The sequence below is a fragment of the Nipponia nippon genome, unplaced genomic scaffold, assembly GCF_047370975.1.
Source record: "Nipponia nippon isolate SJK-2023a ecotype South Korea unplaced genomic scaffold, ASM4737097v1 scaffold_12, whole genome shotgun sequence".
Taxonomy (NCBI): domain Eukaryota; kingdom Metazoa; phylum Chordata; class Aves; order Pelecaniformes; family Threskiornithidae; genus Nipponia; species Nipponia nippon.
Window position 1 is genome coordinate 8,221,397 of NW_028262313.1, and position 23,759 is coordinate 8,245,155.

Consider the following 23,759-nt stretch of genomic DNA (forward strand, 5'->3'; position numbering starts at 1 on the left):
AAATGCTTGTATGCTTTTCTCACTCCTGTAATATATTCTTCCGTGAATGCACATCTCCGAATCTCAGCTGGCAGCCTGTATTTTCTCTCATGTTGAGAAACTCTAATGTTAGAGAGTTCTGCTAACTTTGGGGAACTGTGGGGCATCTTGGTGCTGAAAGAACGGCTCAGCTTTGAAGTTCCAGAGTTTTTTTTCAGTGACTTGAAAATAGATTTCTAATTTTGAGAGGCAGAATTGGAGTTGCTGTTGAGGACTGTGGTGCCATGAGCTTAAATTACAAGAGATGTGTTGCAGTTGTGGATTATTCACTCTGTGCTGAAGCATTTTCCTTCTTCTTGAACTTGATTCTCTTCTTTCTTTTATACCAAAGTTGGCTAGGATTCAGAGGTGGAATGGTGTTTAAAGGCAAGCAGGGTCAGAATGAAACATTTTAAGTGGGCTGATAACGTTGTGGTAAAGCTGTTTGTTTTTGTGAACCCTACAGGGTCCTACTTGAGCTGAGTGCAAAGGCACATCCTTGTTCTTTAACCAGGTGCCTAACAATTTCAGTGAATCACTTAAAATGCTACGAAGTATTTAAAAAGGGGGTTTGAATTGTTGAACGTAATTGTTGAACTGTGGTGAGAATATGAATCGTTTGTGACCTTAGCTAATCTTAAAGATTAACTTTCTCTCATATACCTGAGTTGACTCAGGAGTCTGTAAGGGCTTGCACAGGGCAGAGAGAAGTGGATCTGGGAAGCAGCCAGCCCCAGATGAATTCTGCGTATGTGCACGTTCAGGTTCCCCTCCGCGGGCCTCATTTGTCTGTAGCTGAGCAGAAATTTGCCCTAAAAGGGGAAAATACAAAATTGGTCTGAAGCCATAGTCAAAAGCCCGGCAGAATTAACAGCAAAACACAGTCATCAAAGTTTGGATGAGTCCAAAAGGCTGAATTGAGTCTCCTGGTGCAGCTTCTTAAAAGTCAACTTTCTAATGATTTCCTTTGGGAGCAAACTGTCCCTGCATGCATCTGAGTAATAAAGACATTCAAAGAGTGCATGTCTTTGTTTCCTACATTTTTATTCCATCTTCGTTTTTCTCTTCCAAGTTCCCCTGTTCCATCAGGACTCCGTTGTTTTTGCACTGAATTTCTTCTTTTTTTCCTGCATGAAAACATTTTGTTCTGACTGATTAAAAAGAGGTTTGATTAAAAAAATGAAAACAAACAAACCCCTTCCTCTCCTTGGAGACATGGCTCAGTAATAGGATTTTGGAATATCTCTAGAGGGAAATATAAATCTTGCGTCTTTATATGCTGGAATGTAATCCGTTCGTTGTCCCCTAAGAACAGGGAATTTACATCTGGTGCTTTTTTTCTGATCTGTTAATGGGTTTGGTTATTGCCACTAAACCATATTTGTATTATGTGTAAAAGATTAATGCTTTTATGGAAGAACCTGAACTTATTTCTCTAACATACAATGAAGTTCATTGATTTCCCTCTTGATTTTAAATGACAAATAGATAGAGCTAGAAAATTCTCAGGGAGCACCTTCATCTTGTGGAGGCCACCTGCAGCTTTGGGCTGGGAGGCTGCGCTGACCTCTGCAATATGCTGCAGACCTTCACCGTGTACTAGAGCTTTGCAGGAAAGCAAATCATTTGATTGCAGCAAAGTAATGGAGGAGAAAGTTGTATGTAAGGTCATCTGCTGGAATACTTTTTTGAAATCTTGTTAAGCTCCTAGGAGTTTTGAACAAGTGACATTCTTCAGTATTTTATTAGAAATCAAAGCAAAGTTTCTGTGTTTTACAGGGCCTTTAGCCTGTGGAGTCAAATCACCCAGTACGCCTGCTTTTTCAGTGGTTGTGCAAGTATGAACATGCCACTAACTACAAGAGAAATGGAGTTTAATCCATCTACTTGTTCTGCAGAGATTATTTTAGATTTCTATTGGGAAACTAATCTTTAAAGAAATAGCTGTCTTTGCTCTGTAAGCAGAGGAGATTAATAATTATTTACTGTCTTTATCCTTAATGATTAGCACAATGTAACGCAAAATCTTCCTAGAACTCTAGGCAGTGGCCTAACTATTTAGCAGCTTATTTGACCTCATTGCAAACTTCAGTATTCACCTTTTGGCTTTGAGCTTTTATAAGAAGATTCAAATGAAAATAGGTATGCGCGATTCTTATTGACAGTGGATAAAAGAGTTCCTTCAGGCTTCAAACATGGCCCAGAGCCTGCCTTGTTCTTCTTAAGGCGCATGAATGTACTTTTTGCTTTTTCCATTTTCCTTTGGAATGTGACAGAGATCAAAACCAACCCTGTCAAGGTTAGCGAGAAGCGGAAACTGGAATTTGCTTCTTTCTTGTTTTCTGTATTTGCTTGTGCTGGAGAAACAGAGCCAGAGAGAGGAGGGTTGACAGGAGGACGAAAGAGCATCCCAGAGGACTGGAGAAATAGTCCAAAACAATTTCACTGTCTCAGATGCTTTACCAGGTCAGATAATCACTTCATCTCTGGGCAGACCTAGAAAATAATGACAGAATTTTTTTTTTTATTGTTCATTTGCTGCTTCCTTTTCATAAAAACAAAACTAAAAAAAAACCTTTAAATTTGTTTTTTAGTAGCTCTTTGCATTGGGGTCAGCGTAGTAATAGTTCTTGATTGCATAATATGCAGCACATTTAATCTTATTACATTTTGATTTTAACAATGCTTACTTGTACTATATAGTATATGTTTTTGCAAATATATGACATTAATCTGATAATATCACGGTCTTCCTGAAAAAAAGATATCCCTGAGTTGTCTTCATGACATTAAAATCGAGTTTGATAGTATGGGCCAAAATACATCACATGGGGTTTTATGCCCAGGAGATGGCGTGGCTTTAGCAGAAGGCCCTTAAGATTGCTTTTGAAGAGTTTTTGCCATAACTCTGTACTCCTACAAACTCTGTTTGTAAAATGTGACTGTCTCCCATGTAAAGCTCTGAATGTGAATTTATTAAAGCTTATGCCAGTGTGATTCAAAGTAAATCTTCAAAGACCCCTTTTTTTTTTTAGAGTAGGAACTTGCTGTTGCTTTAGTTGACCATATAAACCTAAGTGCATATATGGATTGTTCATGCCAAATCCCTGAGGTTACAGAACTCCTTATGTGATTTAGAAAAGTAGAGACCAAAACCCCAGTCAGAAGTCTTGAGGCTGTGGTGCAGTAAGTTTTAAAGATCTATTGTCTATTTTCACATACAGCCGTTCTGATGGTAAGTGGAGCATACCATGCTCTAAGTCTTAAGATGGCTTGTTGGTACATCGCTCTGCTGCTTTCTTAATTTATTTTTTAAATTCTTTTCCAGCTAACTTTGTTCACTCTTAGTGCTTTGAGAACATGGAAAGAAAGATAACCAATCCTTTGTGTTTTGATTACATGATTACACAGTAGGTTTCTTCTCTGAACTAGCTCCTTTGCACAATTCTGGTAGCACCAAGGAGCCAAAACCTGACTGATAGGTAGCTGTGAGTTACTGCACTGCCAGCTCTCCGCTGGTGTAAAAGCAGCACGGCAGGGGCGTAAGCATTTGTGGAAGAAAGTTGTGCTCTGCTGATTCTTGGCTGGACAAGGATCTGTAAGGATCTTGTAGGAGCTGTATCTAGCTAGTCTACGTATAAGCAGCTCCCAGAGTCATCTAGATTGCACCATGGCTGCTATTTTACATTTGTGTATTCCACAGAGTACAAAAAAAGTTAAAAATACAATATCAAAATAGAAGCTAAGTCTGTCTGCTAATTCTGTACCATGTGTTACAGTGACTGCCATGTTAAGTTAGTCTTTTCCTTATGAATGAGTTAGTTAAGACTGGAATAACTGTTTGCATGTTTGTGTCTATATTAATTGAATATATCATTTATGTATCATTTGCTTTTCAACTATGTACTGGTTTTGTTTTCAGGCATTTACTTAAGAAATGTAGCAGTCTTGGAAAACAAGACAAGAAACATCTATGTTAATTCATTTACTGAACAGGGAAAATGTCAAGGGGTTTAACTCACTTTTGTCATGGTAGTTTCTCTGCTTCTAAAGATGCTGAGGAAAGAAAACACATAGTTTATGAGGATTCTCATTTTTCCTAGTAGCTGACCTGTTCAGAAAGATTTTCTTCCTGGAAGATTTAACAGCACGATTCCTTGGGACTAGTTATTAAGCAGATCAATAGAGCTACTGTAAAACAAGTGCAAGGGAATATACAAAGTTACATCTGCTGACAGGTATGGGAATAGAATAGTTTTTTTTTTTTAAAAAAAAAAAAAAGGTCCTTTTTGTTTGAAGCACTGGCTGGAAGGAATCATTTGGGAAGTGAAAATTCATGTGTTTGCTGACATTTTTAAGATACTACATTCTCTGTCCACAGTCTGAATTTTCATTAAGGCCCCACTTCTCTTCTTAAAAATAAATAATAATGATTAAAAAAAATCTGCAAGATCTTTCGGAGACATCAATTTCATACCAAGCCTGTCTATTCAAGACAATCCAGCAGTGTCTGTCATTACTAATTTGTGGATTAAATCATGCTTTCTTCATATTTAAAGATACTGGTATTGGATAAACATCTCAGTTGAATAGAGTGGTGATCTTGGACAAAAAACAATACAGAAATTTTGAACTGTAAAGTAATTCAAACAGAGCAAGTGATTCGAAAGCGAACGTGGGAAGGAATTCTCATTAGTGTGCTTGCAGCGTGAAAAGAGCACTCATACTCTTCCGTCGTCAGGCCTCCGAGCGTTGTGTGCGTGCCTTTTGATTTGCTCTTTGATTAGATGATCACATGTGACAACTACTCAGGCACGTATGAAAACCAGATATCTCAGATATTGGTAGCTACAAGCTACCCTTCTGCCTTTCTTTCCCTCAGCTCCCACCAAGCATTCTCCAGCCTAGGGCTTAGCAGGGGCTCTCAGATGGAGATCTGGGTTTCTGTGAGCTCAGCCAAATCCAGAGCTTTGCACCTCTCTGAGGGCAGTAGCCCTGTCTCCCTATGCTGCTCTTGCTCCCTTTGCTCAGCTGGGGCAGCACAGAAGAGACAAACTTTGAGGACTCAGAGGTGACCTGACCCAAATGGGCCCTGAGTGAGCAAAGAGGCTGAACTGGGAGAAAGATGAAGCTGAGACCAAGAAGGGATGTCTGAGGAGGATAAAATTAAAGCTTAGAGGGTAAGGAGGAGACAGGGCTGCAGATTTTTTTCCTATTCCCCCCCCCCCCCCGCTTTTTCTCTTGAGATTTAGAGCTCTTGTCACTCTGTGTGAAATGTGATGGCAGCCCAAATACACATTTGCAAGGAGTTCTCAGAGCCCAGTGGGAGCAAAATGTGGGCACAGAGGTGTGCTGGGCTTCCACAGCTGATGCCTGAGTCACCACAGAACATGTTCAGACTGACTCTTCTGAAAGCTTATAGCCTGGTTAGAGTCTGGAGGATTTTCCTGGGAATGTCTTGTATAGAGACTATTGGCCATCAAATTGGATGTCCCTTCTCTTTTTTTCCCCATTCTCTTCACCCATTCTGTGAGAGTGCCTGATGTTTTTGACGTAGATCCCTCCCCCTTCCTGTCTTCCAAAATTAAAAAGCTCTAATTAGGATAATTAATATCTCAGCTTTGATTTCACCTAACAGGTCAATCAGTACAAAATCATAAGCATATGAAACCAGAGCCTTATAAAAATGCCTTGATAGGAGATGATATTACCTATATGTACACTGTATTTCTTCTGGTTGGGAAATAACAATCAGTAATACCATTTTTTACTGTTGAATCCAACTTTTCAAGATACAACTCCTTTTTCTGTTAAGATAGTCTGTAAATATTACTCCTGTAATATAGTCTGTAAATATTATTAAAAGTAATAGTACTTTAAGTGGAGTAGTGGCTTGTGGTGCCCCATCCAAGTGGTGAAATTGTGCACAGAGTGCCCTACAGAGAGGAGACTGAAAGTTGTCTGTAGAGACTCGGTTGTTCTTTCCTTGTACAAGGCCCGAGTGTGGGATGGGTGACAGCCTTGCCTTATTCTGTCCAGATGGAATAACCCCTACCCCCATACCCGGGATCTAGGTCTGTGTGCACTGAATGGCAGAGCAGAGGGAAGATGGGACTAAAGACAGAGAAGGCATGTGGTTACTGTCCCTTCCACCCCAACAGCAGCAAAAATTTGATCCTCTCCATCCCCACTTCTCCCCATGCTGCACCTTCATCTCACAGCCATGTCCCCTGTGCACTGTTGCTGTCTGGAGGAGCAAGCTGGTACCCTTGCTGTTGTCTCCTCCACACATTCTTCCAGCCATTCTTCCAGCTCGCCACTGCACCCACCTCCTCCCACAGATAAGCTGGGAGATCCCCTTTCTTCCCACGGGAGACCAAACCTCATACACTATTCCCCGCCCTTCAGGACGTTACAGACTTGCTGTGTAAATGACCCCAGACTCAGTGCTGGAAAATAATTTCCTCCCAGCAGTGCAGACTGTAATACCAAAAGCTTCATGTTCCTGCACAGAACTACACGAAGGAGCAATTTTCACTAGGAAATGAAGAGAAGCCGGGGGTATATCTTCTTTAGGACTTGCCTGCCTTTGCAGCACAAGGGATGCAACTCCACAGCTATTTCAGCCATACATGCCTGTATAAAAGAAGGCAGGATTTGCATCTATTACAATCATTTTGTACTAATCTGCAGGGAATATTAGAGACAAATTGGCTGACATTTAGGTTTAGAAGTAGTTCCCTAAATACCCTAAGTGTATTACCGCTAATGCTTTGATGCTAATTTGGTACCTTGTTAATATCCCTGCGTCTCTCAGGGATAATGGCAAAATGCTGTACTTCAGAGACTTGGGGCTGGGATCTGTTGTGTGACTCGTGCAAATCCACAGTTGTTTTGCCTTTTGTATGGTTAATCCAGATTTACATCTGTGAAGCAGAGAACAGTTTATTTGCACACTACTTTCTTTTGTTTTAATGGACTTGGAAAGATAAGGCCGAATTCTGGCTACTGATCCATGGTTTTTACATCCATGGGATTGGCACAGGTATGTCAAAGGATGATTTGACACTTTCCAAATTTTTCTTTTCTGCTTCTATAAAGTATTGCTTATGTTGATTTCAGTGGTCATTAGATCAATGTTATATATACTCTGAGGACAAAATGACACTGTCTTTATAGAAAAAAATGATGAATTGATGTCAGATACCCTTGCAGTTAGGTTTGAAAGAGTGATGCTTTAGATAAATCTGTTGTGTTCTTTTTATTACAAGAAAGTAGTAAAGAAGAAACGCTCCAGTATGTCTGGCTTACAGTTGTTCGACGGCATTCATCCAAGGGCATTAGCTAACTTATGATGATTGAGGAATGCCTCAAATCATCTTGCGCCAGTAAAACTCTCTGAAAGTGGTGGCTGTTGTGTGGGGGTGTCCAGGGTGTGCGTCTTTAGCACTTCACTAGGACTAAACTGTCATTAACAAATACAACCATCACTTCAACCACCACAGACGTGCAGCTATGCTGAACTTGGCTAAAGGATCCCTTGTTTGGTTTCTAGATTCACTGCATTTACCTTATGTCTGAGAAATGGGCACAAGTTTGTTTCTGCAAAAATGAAGTTCAGCCCGCAGGACTGAAAGTAGAAAAAATGGTCTTAGTAGAGAGCAGGGGATTAGGGCTGATGATAAGAGCTGTGGGGTTTTTTTTGTTCTGCTGTAGTTCTCCTGACCTTGGCTGGGAGTCTATGTCCTCTTTTAAAGTGAGGATAGTACTTCTCTGTTTTCCAGGAATGTTGTGACAATAATATCACCTGGTATTTGAGAAGAGCAAGATGGAGTACAGATAGGGAAGGCTTTGACCAGGACTTTCTTCCTCAGGGACCTTGCCTTTTGGGTTCTGATCCTGACTGCAAACACAGAGATGTTTGACTGCACAGTCCACAGACATATGGTATTGTGCATTGAAAGTCAGGCAATATTAATGTTCCAGAAAAGAGAACCACAGGGCAGAGTTTGCACCATTTTCCGTGCTTGTTAGAAACACTGTCACTAGAAGGAATTCATGTTCTGCCATTTTACATTGTCTCTACAGTCTTTGTCATATGAATGAGTTATTAGGCTGTGAATGACTCATATATTCTGTAAATTACAGAGTAGAAACATTCGGCACTACTATTTTGACCTTTTCAGCATTCTGTGATTTGCTGGGCATGCCGTTCCACATCTCTTGTTTACGGCCTCACTAAAACGTAGGGATGGAGCCGAGTGGGCAAACAGTCAAAATATACTGGGCTGCGAAAGGTCAGGGTCATGCATCACAGTGCTGCTGTTCAGTGGGCAGTGAAGATTAAAATCTAGGCTAACCGTTCTCATGATTTTTCCTTCTTCACTGAAAAATAATAGAAAATTGTACTTTATATATATGTTCCAAAGGCAACAGTGCAGAAAATGAAGAGTAATGGTATAATTTTTATTTCTTAAAATTTCAACATCGTAATGTCATGGTCTTAGAGGCCATGAAAATCAAAGCTGTCATAGTCCTTCAAAAGAAATGAGATGGAATTCTACTCACCAAATCTTTGCTTCATTTAATCCATGTTTGACAAATGTTGCTCTTAACTTCATCCTCGATACCCTTGCATTTCTCTCTATCCTACAGAAACAAATAGCTTGTATTAGGTAATTGAACTTTGACCATTGAAACTGGGTTGATTTACTGTACTCGTGTTAGACATTTCAGTCCAATGAAGACCAAATGAAAGAGGGTCAAAGCAAGATTTCTCTTGAAATGGAGAGATACCTCTGTTACCTACTGAAGACACACGTTACGTGACTTCTCGGTACCCCTAATCAGCTGGAAAGTAAAAATATAGAAAGCAGTAATCTGTGGAAAGGCAGCAGAGGCACGCTGTTTTCTACCACACATTTTTAATTTAACAGACCAGCCTCACAGTAAATGATGACTGTAACTTTCTAGTACTGAGTATGTTTTTGTTATCTGCTTATACTATATGGGAAGCTTATTAATTTTAACATGCTTCGTCCTCGTCCCATGAACAAATGAATGTGATTAGTCATGAAAACATCCACCGAGATTTCTTTGGTGCACAGTCAGGTGTGTAGTTACTTCAGCTCAGAGGAGCATAGGATTAAACACTTAATTCTTTGAGCAATGCTTTATATTGCTCACATACAAATTTCAGTGATGGTCTTGCACACTGCGTTAATTAAAAGGCATAAGTAAATTTCATTTTATATCTAGCAGAGTCTAAAATGTAACTGAACTGCATATGCTACTGTTATAATCTCAGTGCTGAAGTTTGCAAATGGTGCTACATGCTTTACTGGCCAAGTGTTACATAATTCTTTGCAAACTCAAAGTGTTTTCTACATTTCTCTGATCAAGCTTGGTGGTTTGAGTTGAGAATGGTGTGTTAACTTTTCTTTTTCACTGCTAGTGAGCTGAGTAAATAATAGCAACTAACGTATTCTGTGAATTTTGTCCCTTTTTATGAAGGGAAAGGCTGTCCATGTGGATCTTTCCTCAGATACAGTCTCTAAATGCTTCTGGACTTGACACACTATTTTGAATAGTTTGTTGCTAAGCCCTGAATATGCAGGATTTGAAAAGTAAAGCTGCTTTGATTGGGCAGGCTGATCAAATCAAGCTTTCTGTTTCCTGATTACATTACTGTTAACTCTTTTTAATGATTTCCTGATCTGCATTGATGAATTCGAAATCACATTTATAGATAGTATTCTGCAGCCTATCATTCAAATTGTTGATATTAATAAACATTGCAGGCAGAAAACTGCTTTGCTGGAATATTTGAGCATTTGCCCCAATGAAGTGAGCGCATATAGAGTAAGCAGAGGGTTTCATTTGTAAGTGCAGTGGATATTTGTGGTTTAATTTTATCTGAATTTATCTGCCTTTCATGCTTTACTCACTTTGGAAACTAAGTTGTAGAGACTGCAGTGTATGCAATAGGAAATCTACTTTACTAAGGATCATTGACCAAGCGCTTTTATTTAGGATTGTGGTTTAGCTTTTCTAAATATCATCTGGCAAAGCGAGTGGTGTGTAGATATCAAATTGTTATTCACACTGTGGGCACGTTGCCTCTGAGAAGGGATCTGTTGCATTTGAGCAGTTATTCAGATGCAGGCAAGCATACTACTTCTCTCAGTTTCAGGATTTCAAACCCCAGCATCTCACAATCCAGCACGTCCCTTCACAGCCTGACCTCTCTTTCATGAAACGCCACTTCAGTCAGAAGACTCTTAAACAAACTTGTGATTTCAAACACCTAAATTTTCAGCAAGCATTTGGGGGTTATGAGCTATAGTTTTGCCTGTAAAAAAACCCCAGGAAATCCACAGGCGAATTACAAGGTGTAGGGTATAATAACAGGCATGGTTGTCTTAGATTATTTTAGAATAGCTATTTAAGAAGAGACATCAATAAGTCCTCCCTGGGAATTTGCAAGCATCTTGTTTTCTGTGCTAATTTTGTATCAGATCCTTGGTTCACACCTGTCTTGCACAATATTCTGTGCCGACTGTGTAGTGAGGTGTTCTACCAATGTTTCTGCAAACCTGACCTTGCAGATTCTTTTTTGCCTGTGTGATGTAAGGCTCCTCTATAACTAACTTGTAAATATGGCTGTGTATCATTGTCTTGTTCCCTGTTCCACAGTTATTTACCTTACAGTCTCAAGCACTGAAATCCCCTTCGGAGTTTCCATTCATCTTGTTTCTAAGACCACATTAATTAAAATTACAAAAATCTCTTGGTTGAGAGAGCTTTGGGGAATTTGTGCAGCAATTCGTATTTTTGAATTGAGATACTGTGATCCTGCATAACTATCTCAAAAGTGCACCATATTCAGAAACATCGCTTTAGATGTTTAGGGAGCTCTGCTATCAGAAGTTTGGTGTATGTCGACTTTTGGCACAGCAAAGATTAAGTGACAGATGGGAGTAGCTGAGGGTCTGAATTATGAACAGAGATGCTAAACCAGCATTGAGATACCCAGGCCCAGTCGAGTTCATCATCTTCTGTTATAAGACAAGCCAAAGGTATTTACGTCTAGAGAAGGTGTGTTTGGTCGTGTGAAAAAGCACCCATGATTAATGTTTACAAAAAGTGTAGAATAATTGTTGTCTTTTGTTGTGTCAAAAAATGACATGACCTGACACGTTTGGCATGGTATTATACGCTACTGCCACTGTGGCATGTCTTTTAAATATAGAAATAAATAATGCAATGATGTAAACTTCCAAAATGAGGTTTTTTGTTTGTTTTGTTTTGTTTTTTTCTTTTAAAGACTAATTTGGGGTAGAAGCAGGTCAGGAAAGGGACATGGCATATTCTTGTCACTGGAAGTTCAAGAATTGTTTCTATTCTGAGCCAAAATGAAAACAATTGTCAGAATGTAATTTAAACTTAGAATATCTGATCAACCTGGCCTGCTGCTAATGTCATCAAAATGATAAAAACTTTAAACAGACCTAGCACTCGACTATCAATAAGTGTGATGTCTCCTGTAGGAAAGGATGCATGGTCTTGCAGTGAGAGCTGGTGTTCCTGCTCTGACGCTAGCTGTGGAGCCATTGCTCTCCTCGTGTTCCTGTTTCTGTTGGTATGAATAGGGTATATTTTGTCTATCAGATCTTTGGGAATTCTGGAAGTGTGTGGGGAGGGGTTGTTTGCTGGGGCTTTTGTTGTTGTTTTAATGGAAGCCAGAGAAACTTTTTAAAACAGTTTTTTTTTTGTTTGTTTTTTTTTTTAACCAGACAATAATGAATGATTATGAGATCAAAAGTGGGCAACAGAACAGCTGGCATGAGTAAAAACTTGTATTTTCTTGCTATATCCCTGATTGAAATCACCAGTTTTCAAAGCTGATGCTGACTCTGTTGAATCTAATTTAGTTCCTGCATCAACTCAGTTGAAGGGTAAGTGTAACTGGGAAGGAAACTGATGTTCTCTAACGTGATCTCTCAGCAGAACGCCACATCTGTAGTGTCAGACACGAGTCCCCACAAACACCTGTTTTAATAAACAACCAATTTGCTAATGCTCAGTTATGCCCACAAATAGCATCTGTTTCTGGCCAGTTGTCTACCTGAATATAGCATCCTTCTTAGTCAGTGAAAGTCTCTGTTGCATAACTAGTCTGACTCGTTTTCCACCCAGAGATGGGAATTACCCGCTCTGCTCTCTACCCTTAATATCCTTCTTGAGGGAATTGGTCGAAAATAGAAAGTCTGCTAGAACAGTTCTGCCCTCTCTTCCAAGCAAATAAAGCAGTCAGGGCTTTGATATGTACATGAAAATAAATACATTTTTAGAGCTAGGTGTTATTAAAATACCACATTGGCTGAATGGTAGTGATGGATTGGTGTAGCACCCAGGGCGTTCCCATGGTGGATATCACTTTAATATTGGCTCCAGAAAAGTGCCCAGACCTTTTTAGTGGGGTTGGATGTTGGTGAGAGAGAAACGGAAACGCCTTCCTGACCCCTGGCAGTCAGCACCACCTTGTCAGCTAACAGGAGCCTGGACAGCTGATCCATGCAAACCTTGCATCACGTTTCCAGTGTGCAAAATATGCGCTTTGCGCTGTTTGCCTATGGGCTCTGAAGAGAGCCTGGCATATGGGCAACAGTAAAGACTTACTGCACTCACTGTTCTTCCTCAGGAAAATTTTGTATCTTTAGATTGAAATTCCAGATCTAGTAATAAATTCTGTGTATAAAGGCCTATTGCTGCGTGTACAGCCTTACGGTGCCAATAAAGGAGTAAATAAAACTATTACACTATGCAATCTCTGAATAATATCCTGCCTTCTCCTTTGAAGGAAACAGCCTAGTGGGAGAAATAGTGGTGGTTTTTTCTTCCTTCCATGCCCCGCTACTAACTATAGAGATGCAGCAGAAGTGGATTCAGTTATTAAACTGTTTTATTGCTTTTTCTTATCAAACATTCCTAATGGGGTTACAACTAGAGGCCATTGTACTTAGACAAGAATAAAGCAACTTCTTCTGACCTCTGCCCACGCATGTAGTAAGTAATATATTGTCTGCTATGCAGTTATTACAAGTAATAATAAATTGATGATACAAACAAGCAGGCAGGAGTGAGGGACTAGAGAGACAAAGCAATAAAATAGCAAGATTTTGTCAATTTTAACCTTTCAGGAGCAGTAAAGCAGCTCACCATCTACCCGATCCAAAAACCTGAAACAGCATAATAATATAGCCAGGGAGAAGCAAATCTCTAACCCAGCAAAAGTGAAGCCATAACTTAAACCTTGGCCTAATTTTTTGTAAGCCAGCCTGTGCTGCTGCTTGTTAAGAAGATACAATTCCCAAATCTTTCATCCTCCATGGTAATTCTGCCCAGCAGATTGTATTTGATGGTAAGTCAGATCAGTGGAAGCCAATCCAAACTGCTTTGATTAAACCAAAACTGTGGTTTTATTTATGTTTTATAGAAATCAACCAAAGTGCTAGGAAAGCAATGTGGTTCTGTGGCCCCTGATTAAAAAATGTGATGGAGCTGATTATTCAATACTTATTCATTCTTACATTACATTTTCAAAAAGAAGTATTCATACAGTGCAAACTCTGGCTGCTTAGTGAGAGATGAAGCAACCAGACCCTTAAACCTCTTCTGTAACTGAGCAACCAGCAATGGTAGATGTTTATGTTTTGAGTCCATAATGCACCGTGACAAGGGAGGTCACTGGATAGAGGTAGGCAAAAATAAAATTAAAATTGAATAAAAACAACTGAAGCCCTGGGACAAAATTGCAATGTTCTATTCTTATTTTTGAGACATCTGGGCTCACTGGGATTTTCTGAATGTCTCTCACCAAAGTTGCATATTAAGTACCTTGAAAGCAAATGATGCAGCACAGAAGGGAGTTGGCTATTCACTGTGCACTGAGCAGAGATTTTTCATTTCATCCATCATTCAGAACATGCTGCAGTACTTCCAGAACTTACTGAACTCATCTAATGTAAGGTGGAACAAGACCGAGAGCTCCGTTTGCAATGTGTGCTCTGCTATCTCTCTGCCTCTGAACTGAATGTGATAAAGTGGTTTGTAATTGCTGGTTTTAGTAGCGTGGTTAATCCTATAGAATATCGTGTGGCTGTGCACACTGCTTTTTAGGATACACAGAATTATCAGCTTTCAGAAGTCACGAATTGGGTATCTATAAATCGGGAGACTGACTTGCATATCAGACTCAAGGGTTTTTTTGCCTTTTGTTTCTTGTAACTGTACATTGCACTCTACCTGTAAGTTCACAATTAGAACTGCACTTTGAAAAATACTATGCAGCTTCTCCATTTCCCACAATGTATCCCATAGTACCCTTGTTAATGGATTTTTGGCTTTCCAGGTCATCCCAGCTCTCACTATCCACCCAATAGAGAACAGGCTGTATAATGATTTACTCAGAGTGGCAGCAGAAAAATGGAGCTGGGTGTTGCTAGCTTGCTAATAGTTGAACAGCCTTGGGAGCTAGGGATGGATGAGCTGATCTCTCAAGACCCTTCCTGGTTCAGTACCTATTGTGTTATGATTTAAGAAGCTGGAGATTTTAAAAAGATTGAGACTCGTGGTAAAATACCGAGATGTTGATGAATTTGGCAGTTTATGTCGTCATCTCTCTCCCTATTTTCTGTAGACCATTTAATTGCAGTTAATTTAAATTCCATAATCAAATTATTAAAATGGCTTTTATTTGTCTGCTTCTTAAGTATGCTTCTGATCTTTGCTGTTAGCATCTTTCAGTGTGTGTGGCTGGAGAGATGTAATCATCTGTAGCGCCCAAAATCATTGAAGCTTTTTTGATTTCCATCCTTAGGCCCCTTAAATGTCTATGATCCCTAAGGAAATAAATATATATTATATATAAATTATATATAAATAAGGGAATCATGAAACATGTAGGTATGGCTAGAAACTTTTCAACCTTTGAGCCAGTGGAATTTAGGTGATTTAAGTCATGTTGCATTTGTTTTTTACTAGTGAGTGAGCCAGACTGCAGGAAGTGGCAAGTATAGTTTCTGGTATGATAGGACTTGGCTTTGCCGACTTGGTGTTTGAGCTTAAAACCTTTCAGATGCTTGGTATTTCCAGTATTGCAGTTCCAATCATCCATAGGAGATGGACAAAGCAGACAGAAGAAAACTACTGTTCAGTGGCCTAAAAGAGAAAGCTGTGCCTGTGCACGAGCAAGGCTTGCTGGTGCACGTGGCCAGTTGGGTTCATTGGTTTGGATGCTAATAATTGTTGCTTGAGCCCAGTGAACGCTATTGACAATTTACCTTTCTATCACTGTGACATTCAGATGGTTCATCTCGGACTGTTTCTGGGCTGCTTTTCAGAACTCCTGCGTTACAGAGCATTTCTTTTTGTCATACTGCAAAAGGGCAGGGGAAGGGCAGCTCCTGGGAGCAGAAAAAGGTTGCTTAAACAAGCTTCTCTTTGTTTCAGTCTTCTTTGAACATTGCGCTTTCCTTCTTTCCTTGCCACTTTTGGAGAAGAGAAGTCACTGAGTTGTAGATCTTGCTTGCAGAGGAAAAGGTGAGGATTTGCACAGTCACTTGGCACCCTGGGTGCCTGCTCTGCCCTGACCAAGCACCTGAATCACTGCAGTCATCATGTGCACAAGGGTCTCCTTTTATCCTTTGTAAAGTAGATGGAGTTGTTGCTACAGAGAATGAGGAAATAACCATTTTGTCCCATGACTTCCAAAGAGTCACTTCTGGGCTGTGCTCAGGTACAATCTTGCAGACATGGCAGGTACTTACAGCTGAAGTAACTACACCAGTCTGTGTAGTCTGCTATCACCCAGCATGTGCCCAGTGTCTGGATTATCTAAATTATTGACAGACAGAACTAACTTTGACTTATTCAGTGGTTAAGTTTATGAAAGAATCTACAAGTTGAGATTTCTTTTTTTTATTTTTTTTTTGTGGAGGACTATGAGGACTACCATCCACAAATCCCTTTTCTGTCACCTCTTCTCGGGGGAGAGGAGGCTGTGGGGCCTGTTGGCTGTGTCACAGACTGGCTTCCACCACTCATGTGAAGCACCTCTAAAAAGACAGCTTCGTGGCACCTGCATCTTATTGCTGGAGCCATCCTTTTGTGTTTTAGTGTCTGACTGACTCCATATGTCACATCAACCTGAGTTTTGAAAATCATTATCCCTCGCAGATTTTGTGCTCACCTATGAGGACGGTGCCTGTAGAAACCCAAAGCTGCAGCTGCCCTTGCAGCATGTGCAGCAAGGAGGTTACTTCAAGATTAATTTCATGGCAACTTAATTTCTCTGCTTGCTGATCCCGTGCCTCGTGAGATTAAAGTCAAAAGAATCATTTTCCAAAATAGAAAGCAAACAATGATTTAGCAAGTCCGTGCCCCGTCATTCACCATTCAGACTTTGGACAATGGCAGCGTTATGTCACTGTCTTAACAAGGAATATCGCCTCTAAATTTGTATGTTCTAAGGATGGGAAGTGAAACAGCTTTTTTCTGATAAAAGAAAGGCTGGTTGTCTTTGATATCATAGATAAATGCTTGCATAGTTACTTTTTAATTGCTTTATTGCCAGAAGTTTTCAATGAAGCCATAAAAGAGGAAAAAAATGATCAGCCTAATTGCCTCAAGATGGATATGTAATGCATAAATCTCGTGTTTAATGGATCTAGTAATAGACCACCTGTTTCAGTTGCCTTTTCCCATTCAGAATATGAATGAATGCTTCTCTCAGATGTTCACAAAGAGAAAACACAATTGCACCATCAAAAACTCAGTGATTTTTCTTTTTACTTATTTCCTTGACGTTCGTTCATTCTTGTTCTGTGTATCAGACAATCCTAGTACCTTTGACCTTGGGAAAATAAAACCATTTGGTATGATGCATAAAGCCTCATCCATTTTTGTTGTCCGGTTGTATCTTAAATGAGAATTAAAAAAAAATAAAAATGAGAGACATGCACATTAATAAAACATTGACTGATGCCCAGAGAGTCAGGCCTGAGTTGCAAATATTCCTTCATGTTGTGGTCCCTGTATATTTCCCAGTCTAGGTTCCCCCCCCCCCCCCCCCCCAACAGCTCTGTGTCTTCTAGTATTACTTGACTCTGGCATGTTTCAGTGCAGAGAGGGTGTTTGAACTCCACAGCCTGTCTTGTGATTCCATGTGTGTGTGTTGTTTTTTTTTTTTTAAAAAAAAAAAAAAAAGGACTGCACAGCTTTGGGTTTGGCCTTTTCCTTTATGTGGGCATGGGGACTTCCTATGCCCTGAGCCGTTTCTAGAGATAGTGAATTTTAACAAGTAGTGCTTTTTTTTTTATTTGGGTTTTTTTCCTTAAGGATAGTTTAAATAAACTATCACATTTGTAAACAGCTGAAAGTGCATATGTTGCCAGTTCTAGTGTTCCACTAATGCAGGTAACTTTCTAAGGCACGCTAACTTGCAGCCTTTTGAATTACAAGCAGCCTAATGCTGAGGTTATGTCCTCCTGCTATGTGTCCTGGCATGATCGCTTTGAGCACATCAGGAAAAGCTATCTCTGTGCGGCTCTTGTATGTTCCCTGTGGTAAATGTGTTCCAGAGATGTGCATTTTTCTTGTGAAAATGGATTCCAGGGACCTCTTTTCAAAGCTCAGCCCCACAACAATAGAAATTTGAGACTCGGAGAGCTTCTCGTGTCCAGAGACTTCATGAGACCCAGTCAAAGATGAATGAATGGTCTAGCATGCATTAAAATAGCAACAAACAAGGAAGGTGGAAAGGGAACAAATGAGCACTCATTTAGCAAAAAATCAAGATGTCAAGAACAAAATTAATCAAGCCATCCGGGGATGTAAAGATTTTTTTTAAATGCTTATACACCCATGCAAGGAACCTGGGTAATAAACAAGAAAAAAGAGAATGGCATGTTTATGGGCTTAAATTCAACCTAGTCAGTAGAATAGAAATCTGGTGGGAATGATGTGCATGATGGGAGTGTTAAAATCCATGTTTATAAGCTATTTAAGAGCAGATGAGGGGAGGAGCCACCATCTGTTAGAAGTGGCATTTGCTGCTTCTGGGCACTTTGAAGCAGTTTCTGATGGATGAGTATCGATTGGTGCTGTAGCCATGAAAGAGCAGGATGGGGAATGGGCTGGTGTCTCTGCAGATCATGGTTTTGCAGTGGGGAAGAGGATGACCCGTTGCAAAGCCTTTCTCTGTTAGTTAAGGAGTAGGGGAGCTGTTCCATTGTGTTGCATTTCATTCCCATCACGGCAAGCTGGAAGTCACGCTTTGTCAGCAATAAAACATCCTCCTAAAGTACTACATCCTTAGCAGGGGGTTTATACGTTAGCTTCATCCTGAGCGGCAAAGAGGAATAGACCAGAGTGCTAAAAGCTAGTTGACTTTAAGTAGATGAGAAGGCCTATGGTTTGGCAATCTTGTTTCCGCATGATGTATATAAGGCCCAAATGGGTGAAAAAAAACTTCTAAACATGAGGAATTATGCATGATATCAGCTTTATTTGTCAGTGATGCTATCATAACATTGTGGTGCCTATGTTTCAACTTACGCCTGAGTCTCTGCTGCCATACCCAGCCCTCTACTCCCGTTGCCCAGAGAGCTTGATTTATGGTAAGTCTCCGTAGCAGTGTTTGGTCTGACTGTCATGCAACATTTGGATGGTGTCAGCGATCACCAGCTCTGTTTCGGTAGCTGCTGCTCCCCTTCCCTGTGGATCTCAGCTCCACAGAAGCATCCAGTGGTATTTTGTGCTTTCTGTCTGCTCTGCCAAGAGAAGTTAGATTGTCAAGGTGGGCGATGCAAGAAAGATTGAAGAGAAGAGAGAGCTCCCAGTCCCGTTGCATTGAGAAATTCTTTTTTTATATCAATTTTGTTGAAAAGTTCCAGTTGTATTGCCTGTGACAAAATTAAGATGACTAATAGCAGCTTTAAAGGAGCCACATTCAGTGTTGACAAAAGTGATGTGGCAAATCAGTTTGTAGGACGTAAAAACTGTGGCTAAGAATTGGGAAAAGTTAGAGAACACTTTAGTAAAAACCTCAGAAGCCAAGAGTGAAGAAGGCTTTGCTCCTGAGTTACCATTGAAATGGAGACAGTACGTTACTTAGTAACATGCATGTACCAGACAACAGGTATTTCAGTACAGCTAAATTAGTCATGCCCCTAAGAGTACAGGCCATAAAAAGGATGAGGGAGTCTGCTTGGGAAGTGCTTCGGGAGTGCTACTGTGACCAGAAGGACTAATACAGTCCCTAGGGAGTACGCTCACGTAGGACCGGAGAAATTATATTTCCGTATCTGGCATCTTGATGGGATCCTTACAGCAATACAGTTTCCAGGTCTGGCTGTTAGCACTTCAAGGAAGCTGAGTACGTGGAGAGCAACCAAGGGAGGCCTGTGAGAACGGCTAAAGAACTGGGAATAGTGAAAGGTCTAGGAACTCTGTCTGCCGTGTTCAGCACAGTGCCAAATAGCTTAGTCTGTGAATTACATATAGAGGGAATTGAAACTTGATGATGGAGAGCTCTTCTATCTATTAAGCTGAAGTGTATAACAAGATCTGATGACTGCGTGTTGACGCTAGATGAGTGTACGCTAGACTTATAGCACATGCTTTTACCAGGGAAGGTAATAAAGCAGTACAGCAATTTCATCAGCCTGTGGCTCTCCATCAGTGTTGATTCTTGTCAAGAATTGGGCTTTGCTAGATTCAAGATATGCTGCAGTCTGAACTCACCCTGTGATGTGTTTAATGAGAGAGTTCAAAGTGGGAGATGAGTGGGCCCTTCTGCTTCTGTTGCCTCCAAAGAAGCTGCATGCCCAGTGGTAAGCTCTTGAGCCTGTGGTTATGTTAGTGACTTGATTTTGAAAATGTTTTGAGCATCCATAGTCCTTTCAAAGTCAACAGGGTCTGGGCCTTGGTACGCAGCTAGAGTGAAATTCCTGGTCTAAAATTGTTAATTCTGTGGGAATGCTCCATTATTTACAAGTACACTCTGTAGTGTACCAGAGAGAAAACAGCCTAATCCAGGCTAAAATGTCCTGTTTCTACTAACTGGTCAAACCAGAGTACGTTTGAGATGTAGACCCCAGAGGCTGAGCAATTGTCTTACTCCGGAACCAAACAAGGCTCATACACCATAGGACTCCCACCACAAAACATCTCCTAGACCTCCAGTTTTGTTTGCTGCAAGCTACCTTGTAATAGCTGGAAATCTGGGAGATGCACCTGCATGGCAAAGGTGTGATTTAATAAGTATTTTTAATTTTTTTTTAATTCAAATAGTTATGCCAGTGCACTCCCTGCTATATAGTTATGCTAATATAAAGGTATCTTATATTCCAGGATAGTTTCTTGTTCTTAGCATTGATTGTCTGTGCTTGTACGTGAAGATTCTGAGGTAACATACAGTTTTAATAACACCCTCTGATGGTCTGAGTTTACACAAAACAAATATCAGATTATGCTTGCTTTTTATGTGCCGATTCTATTTCTGTTTTTATTTCTCTATAAATAAAGAGCTAAGCTCTAGTTACATATGCCTAAATGCCTGCAAAGAGGGATTTGGTTCCAGAAGTTGCTGTTGTAATGCAGTTAGGTCTGATTTTCTGCTAGCAAATTCCATTTTGAATCATTTTAATGTAGGAGAGGAAAATAGACTATGAAAGTTAGCTGTTCCTAGTGTTCAGAATAACCTGCTTTTTTCTTCTGTTCTGTATTTTATGAAGGAAGGAGTCTAAAAAGAAAATTTTTTTGAGCTATTCCCAGGGAAATGGAGGTGCATGGTCTGATTCTGCCTCTTACAAGAAAAAAGTAATACATAAATCTTGTGGTTTGCCTAGGAGCCTATAAAGCCTTATCCTGTTTAGTAAATCTCAAGTTTGGTCTGTATTACCTGAAAGATGAATTAATAAATAGCTGTACCGGGAATGGATGTGTTCATTGTACCTGATGGTTTTACCATCGTCTGCAACTTCAGGTGCTGAGATACCCTGATAAAATGAAAACAGATGCTCATAGATTTTTACCTGCTCTTGACTTTTAATTGTTGCATTTTAGGCTGTGGCTTCGTTTAACATATAGTAGTGTTACCAGTCTTTCATGTCTCTGGAGGCAATATGCTCTTTCCCCATTTCTGAGAGGTGAAGAGCCAAATTTTCAAAGGTATGGTAAACTGCCAGGGAAATCATTAAATCTGGACTTGGTATTTTATCCAGGGCTGTTAATGACCCAGTTTTCTTGGCTTCAAGTGAACTTTGCCCAAGGTGAGTTGCTGCTTTTCCAACCAGTCCTCTACCACTTCCCAACATTCCCATCCATTGGAGAAAATGATGCAAACTTCAGCAGAGCCATTGCCTTATTCAAACAACTTGTTCCTTTGCCTGCAATGTGCTGCCATCAGACAAAAGAGGTAATTCATTATGACCGAGTTGTCGTTATTAAGAATAAATTAGAGCAATTATGCTGTTATGTAGACCCAGAACATCCTACATCCGTTGCTGTATTGGCCATGAATTTAATGGAATTCTCCCAGCCCAAAAAAGGAAGAACCAGTGATGAGGAATTAAAGCTTAATAATTATGTACAATCAAATGTTTAACAGTCTTGAAAGGGATTTCATTTAAATATAACCTGCAGCTCCAACCATAAAGTCAATGGCTAGTCAACCATATGTTCTTCAGGGACCTTCATAACTGTAGTTCTGGTTACTTCTTTTAGTGCCAGTCTCTGTTTACCTATGTTAGTTGTCGGCCTTTCCACATGCTACTCAGAGAATAAGTAGGCTTTGATTCGCATGAAGAATTCATAATGCTAGCGTTAAAACGTCTAAATGTCTCAAAAAATCATGATGATGTTTTAAAAGTTGTAAAAATGATGGGGTTGGGGGATTTGTCCTTTTCCAGGGACTCCAAGAAGGGTTCTGCACAGGGTCTCTTTAGTATAATTTAACTATTCTGAGATGAATGGCCTATAAAAGTTAGTGAAATGTGAATGATGTAACAGCAGGAGAGAAAGTGAGAGAGATGAGGAGATGCAATCAGAAGTGGGGCGGGGGTTGGAGGGAAGGAAGGAAAAAGCTGTCTGGGAGGAAAAAGAAAAAAGGGAAAAAATGAAAAGGTCCTGGTGGAGAAGAAAGAATCTCTTAATTTTATTTTTTTTTTTTAAAGAAAGAAAAGAAAAAAGTGAGAGAATTAAGAGATGTCTTTACCTAGCATCCAGCCCCAGGAGAGCTGTCCTACAAATGAAGTATGTAAATGGGATATGTCACTTCTCCTGGCCATTTACTCAGATGTATATGTTTTATTAAAGTCTGAATAATTTCCTACAATTACATTCGAACACTGGCATCCATGCTTGCCACTCCCTGAAACCTGGCAGGATTACTTGGAAACTCACAGCAGACCCTGGCTCTTCTGTTATGTTGGCAAGTATGTGTGACTGAATGAATCCGTGTTGGGTGTATGTAAAGGGATAAGTCTACACATACGTGTGTATCTTCAGGAATGCACAAAGCTGTGCCACAAGTAGGGCAGCAAGAGTTTATATGGTTGGGTTAGGTAACTGTCTTCCTAATGAGCACGGATTCTCTCTCCAGTTCTTTGCCTTGAATCATGCAGTATTATAGTTATCATTGATTATTGCCTGTGAAGTTAACCATATGGTCCTAAACAGGTTCTAAATGATTTTGTTTTCTATTTTATTGTTACCCATCTGATACATACAACCAGGCAGCATAAGGCACTTGATTCTCTTCACCAATCCCTTGTGCGCAATATTGAAAGAATTCAAAGCAGTGAGTATTTTAGCTGTCCTTTAGAGATGAATTATTGCTGTTTCTGCTTCATGCAGAATCTTGGAAACAGATTTCTGCATGTATATGATATTTAGCTTGCAAGTAAGTGTTTAAAACTGCAGTTACATGAGATTTACATCTAAATTATTCTCTATTTGTTTAAATCTGAGATGAATTTTTAATTAGCTACCAACAGTAAATCTGAAGTGAACGACGGAGATACCATGAACTTGGCTTTTTAACCATTTCAAAATCATCTCTTAACTGGAGAAAAACCCCAAGATTCAGAGTGAGAAATGTCTTTCTAAGTGGAGGTGCCCACAACCCTGAAAACATTTTGTGTAAGAGTTCATGAAACTCTCAGCTGCTATCCTCACCTTGATTTTGGCTGAGAATTCAGTGTTAAAGGTGAAATATTGGCTCTGGAGAAGTCAGGAATAAAGCTGGTACTAATGGACACAACATTTTACTCCACTGCCCCTGTATCCATACGGACAGCTGAGCAACAGGATTCTGCTTTTGGGCAGATAGTAAGTCAGCATACACGGCCTGACCGTACCTGAGCACTGTCTCACATGCATATATTCATATATGTACACTGTGCCCCTGGAAAGTTCTGCATCCGTATATTGTATTTCCACAGTGAGGTTCCCAACCTGTCCTTTTATTATTTTTTAATTATTTTTTTTCCCCCTTCTTTAGTCAAATGCAGATAGTGGTTAAGAAAACTGTACGGATAAATCACAAAAAATAACTTCTGTCCCTCTGCCTTCATAGGGAAAGTTGCTGCAAAGGCATTTTTTTCTTATGTACAGTATTGTGTTATCTGCGTCTTTTCCTCACTGTAATCTCTTTTTTTTGTGTCAGTTATTAAAAA

At 39.9% G+C, this 23,759-nt stretch overlaps 1 protein-coding gene and 1 long non-coding RNA gene across 8 annotated transcripts in view; one reads left to right on the plus strand and one right to left on the minus strand.

Moving 5' to 3' along the window:
- The window catches only part of IL1RAPL2 (interleukin 1 receptor accessory protein like 2), a 393,690-nt gene that overhangs the window by 281,233 nt on the left and 88,698 nt on the right, over nt 1-23,759 (plus strand). The gene's annotated exons all lie outside the window — the stretch shown is intronic.
- The window catches only part of LOC148056679 (uncharacterized), a 33,158-nt gene continuing 11,271 nt past the window's right edge, over nt 1,873-23,759 (minus strand). Inside the window, exons 3-4 of one of the 3 annotated variants that reach the window (XR_015702706.1) lie at nt 8,587-8,667; nt 1,873-2,514 (exon numbers count right to left, since the gene is read on the minus strand). This is a non-coding gene — a long non-coding RNA (uncharacterized LOC148056679). Of the gene's footprint in view, nt 2,515-8,586; nt 8,668-18,566; nt 18,852-23,759 lie in introns of those variants that run through there. The other 2 variants (XR_015702708.1, XR_015702707.1) reach the window with 2 other exon arrangements.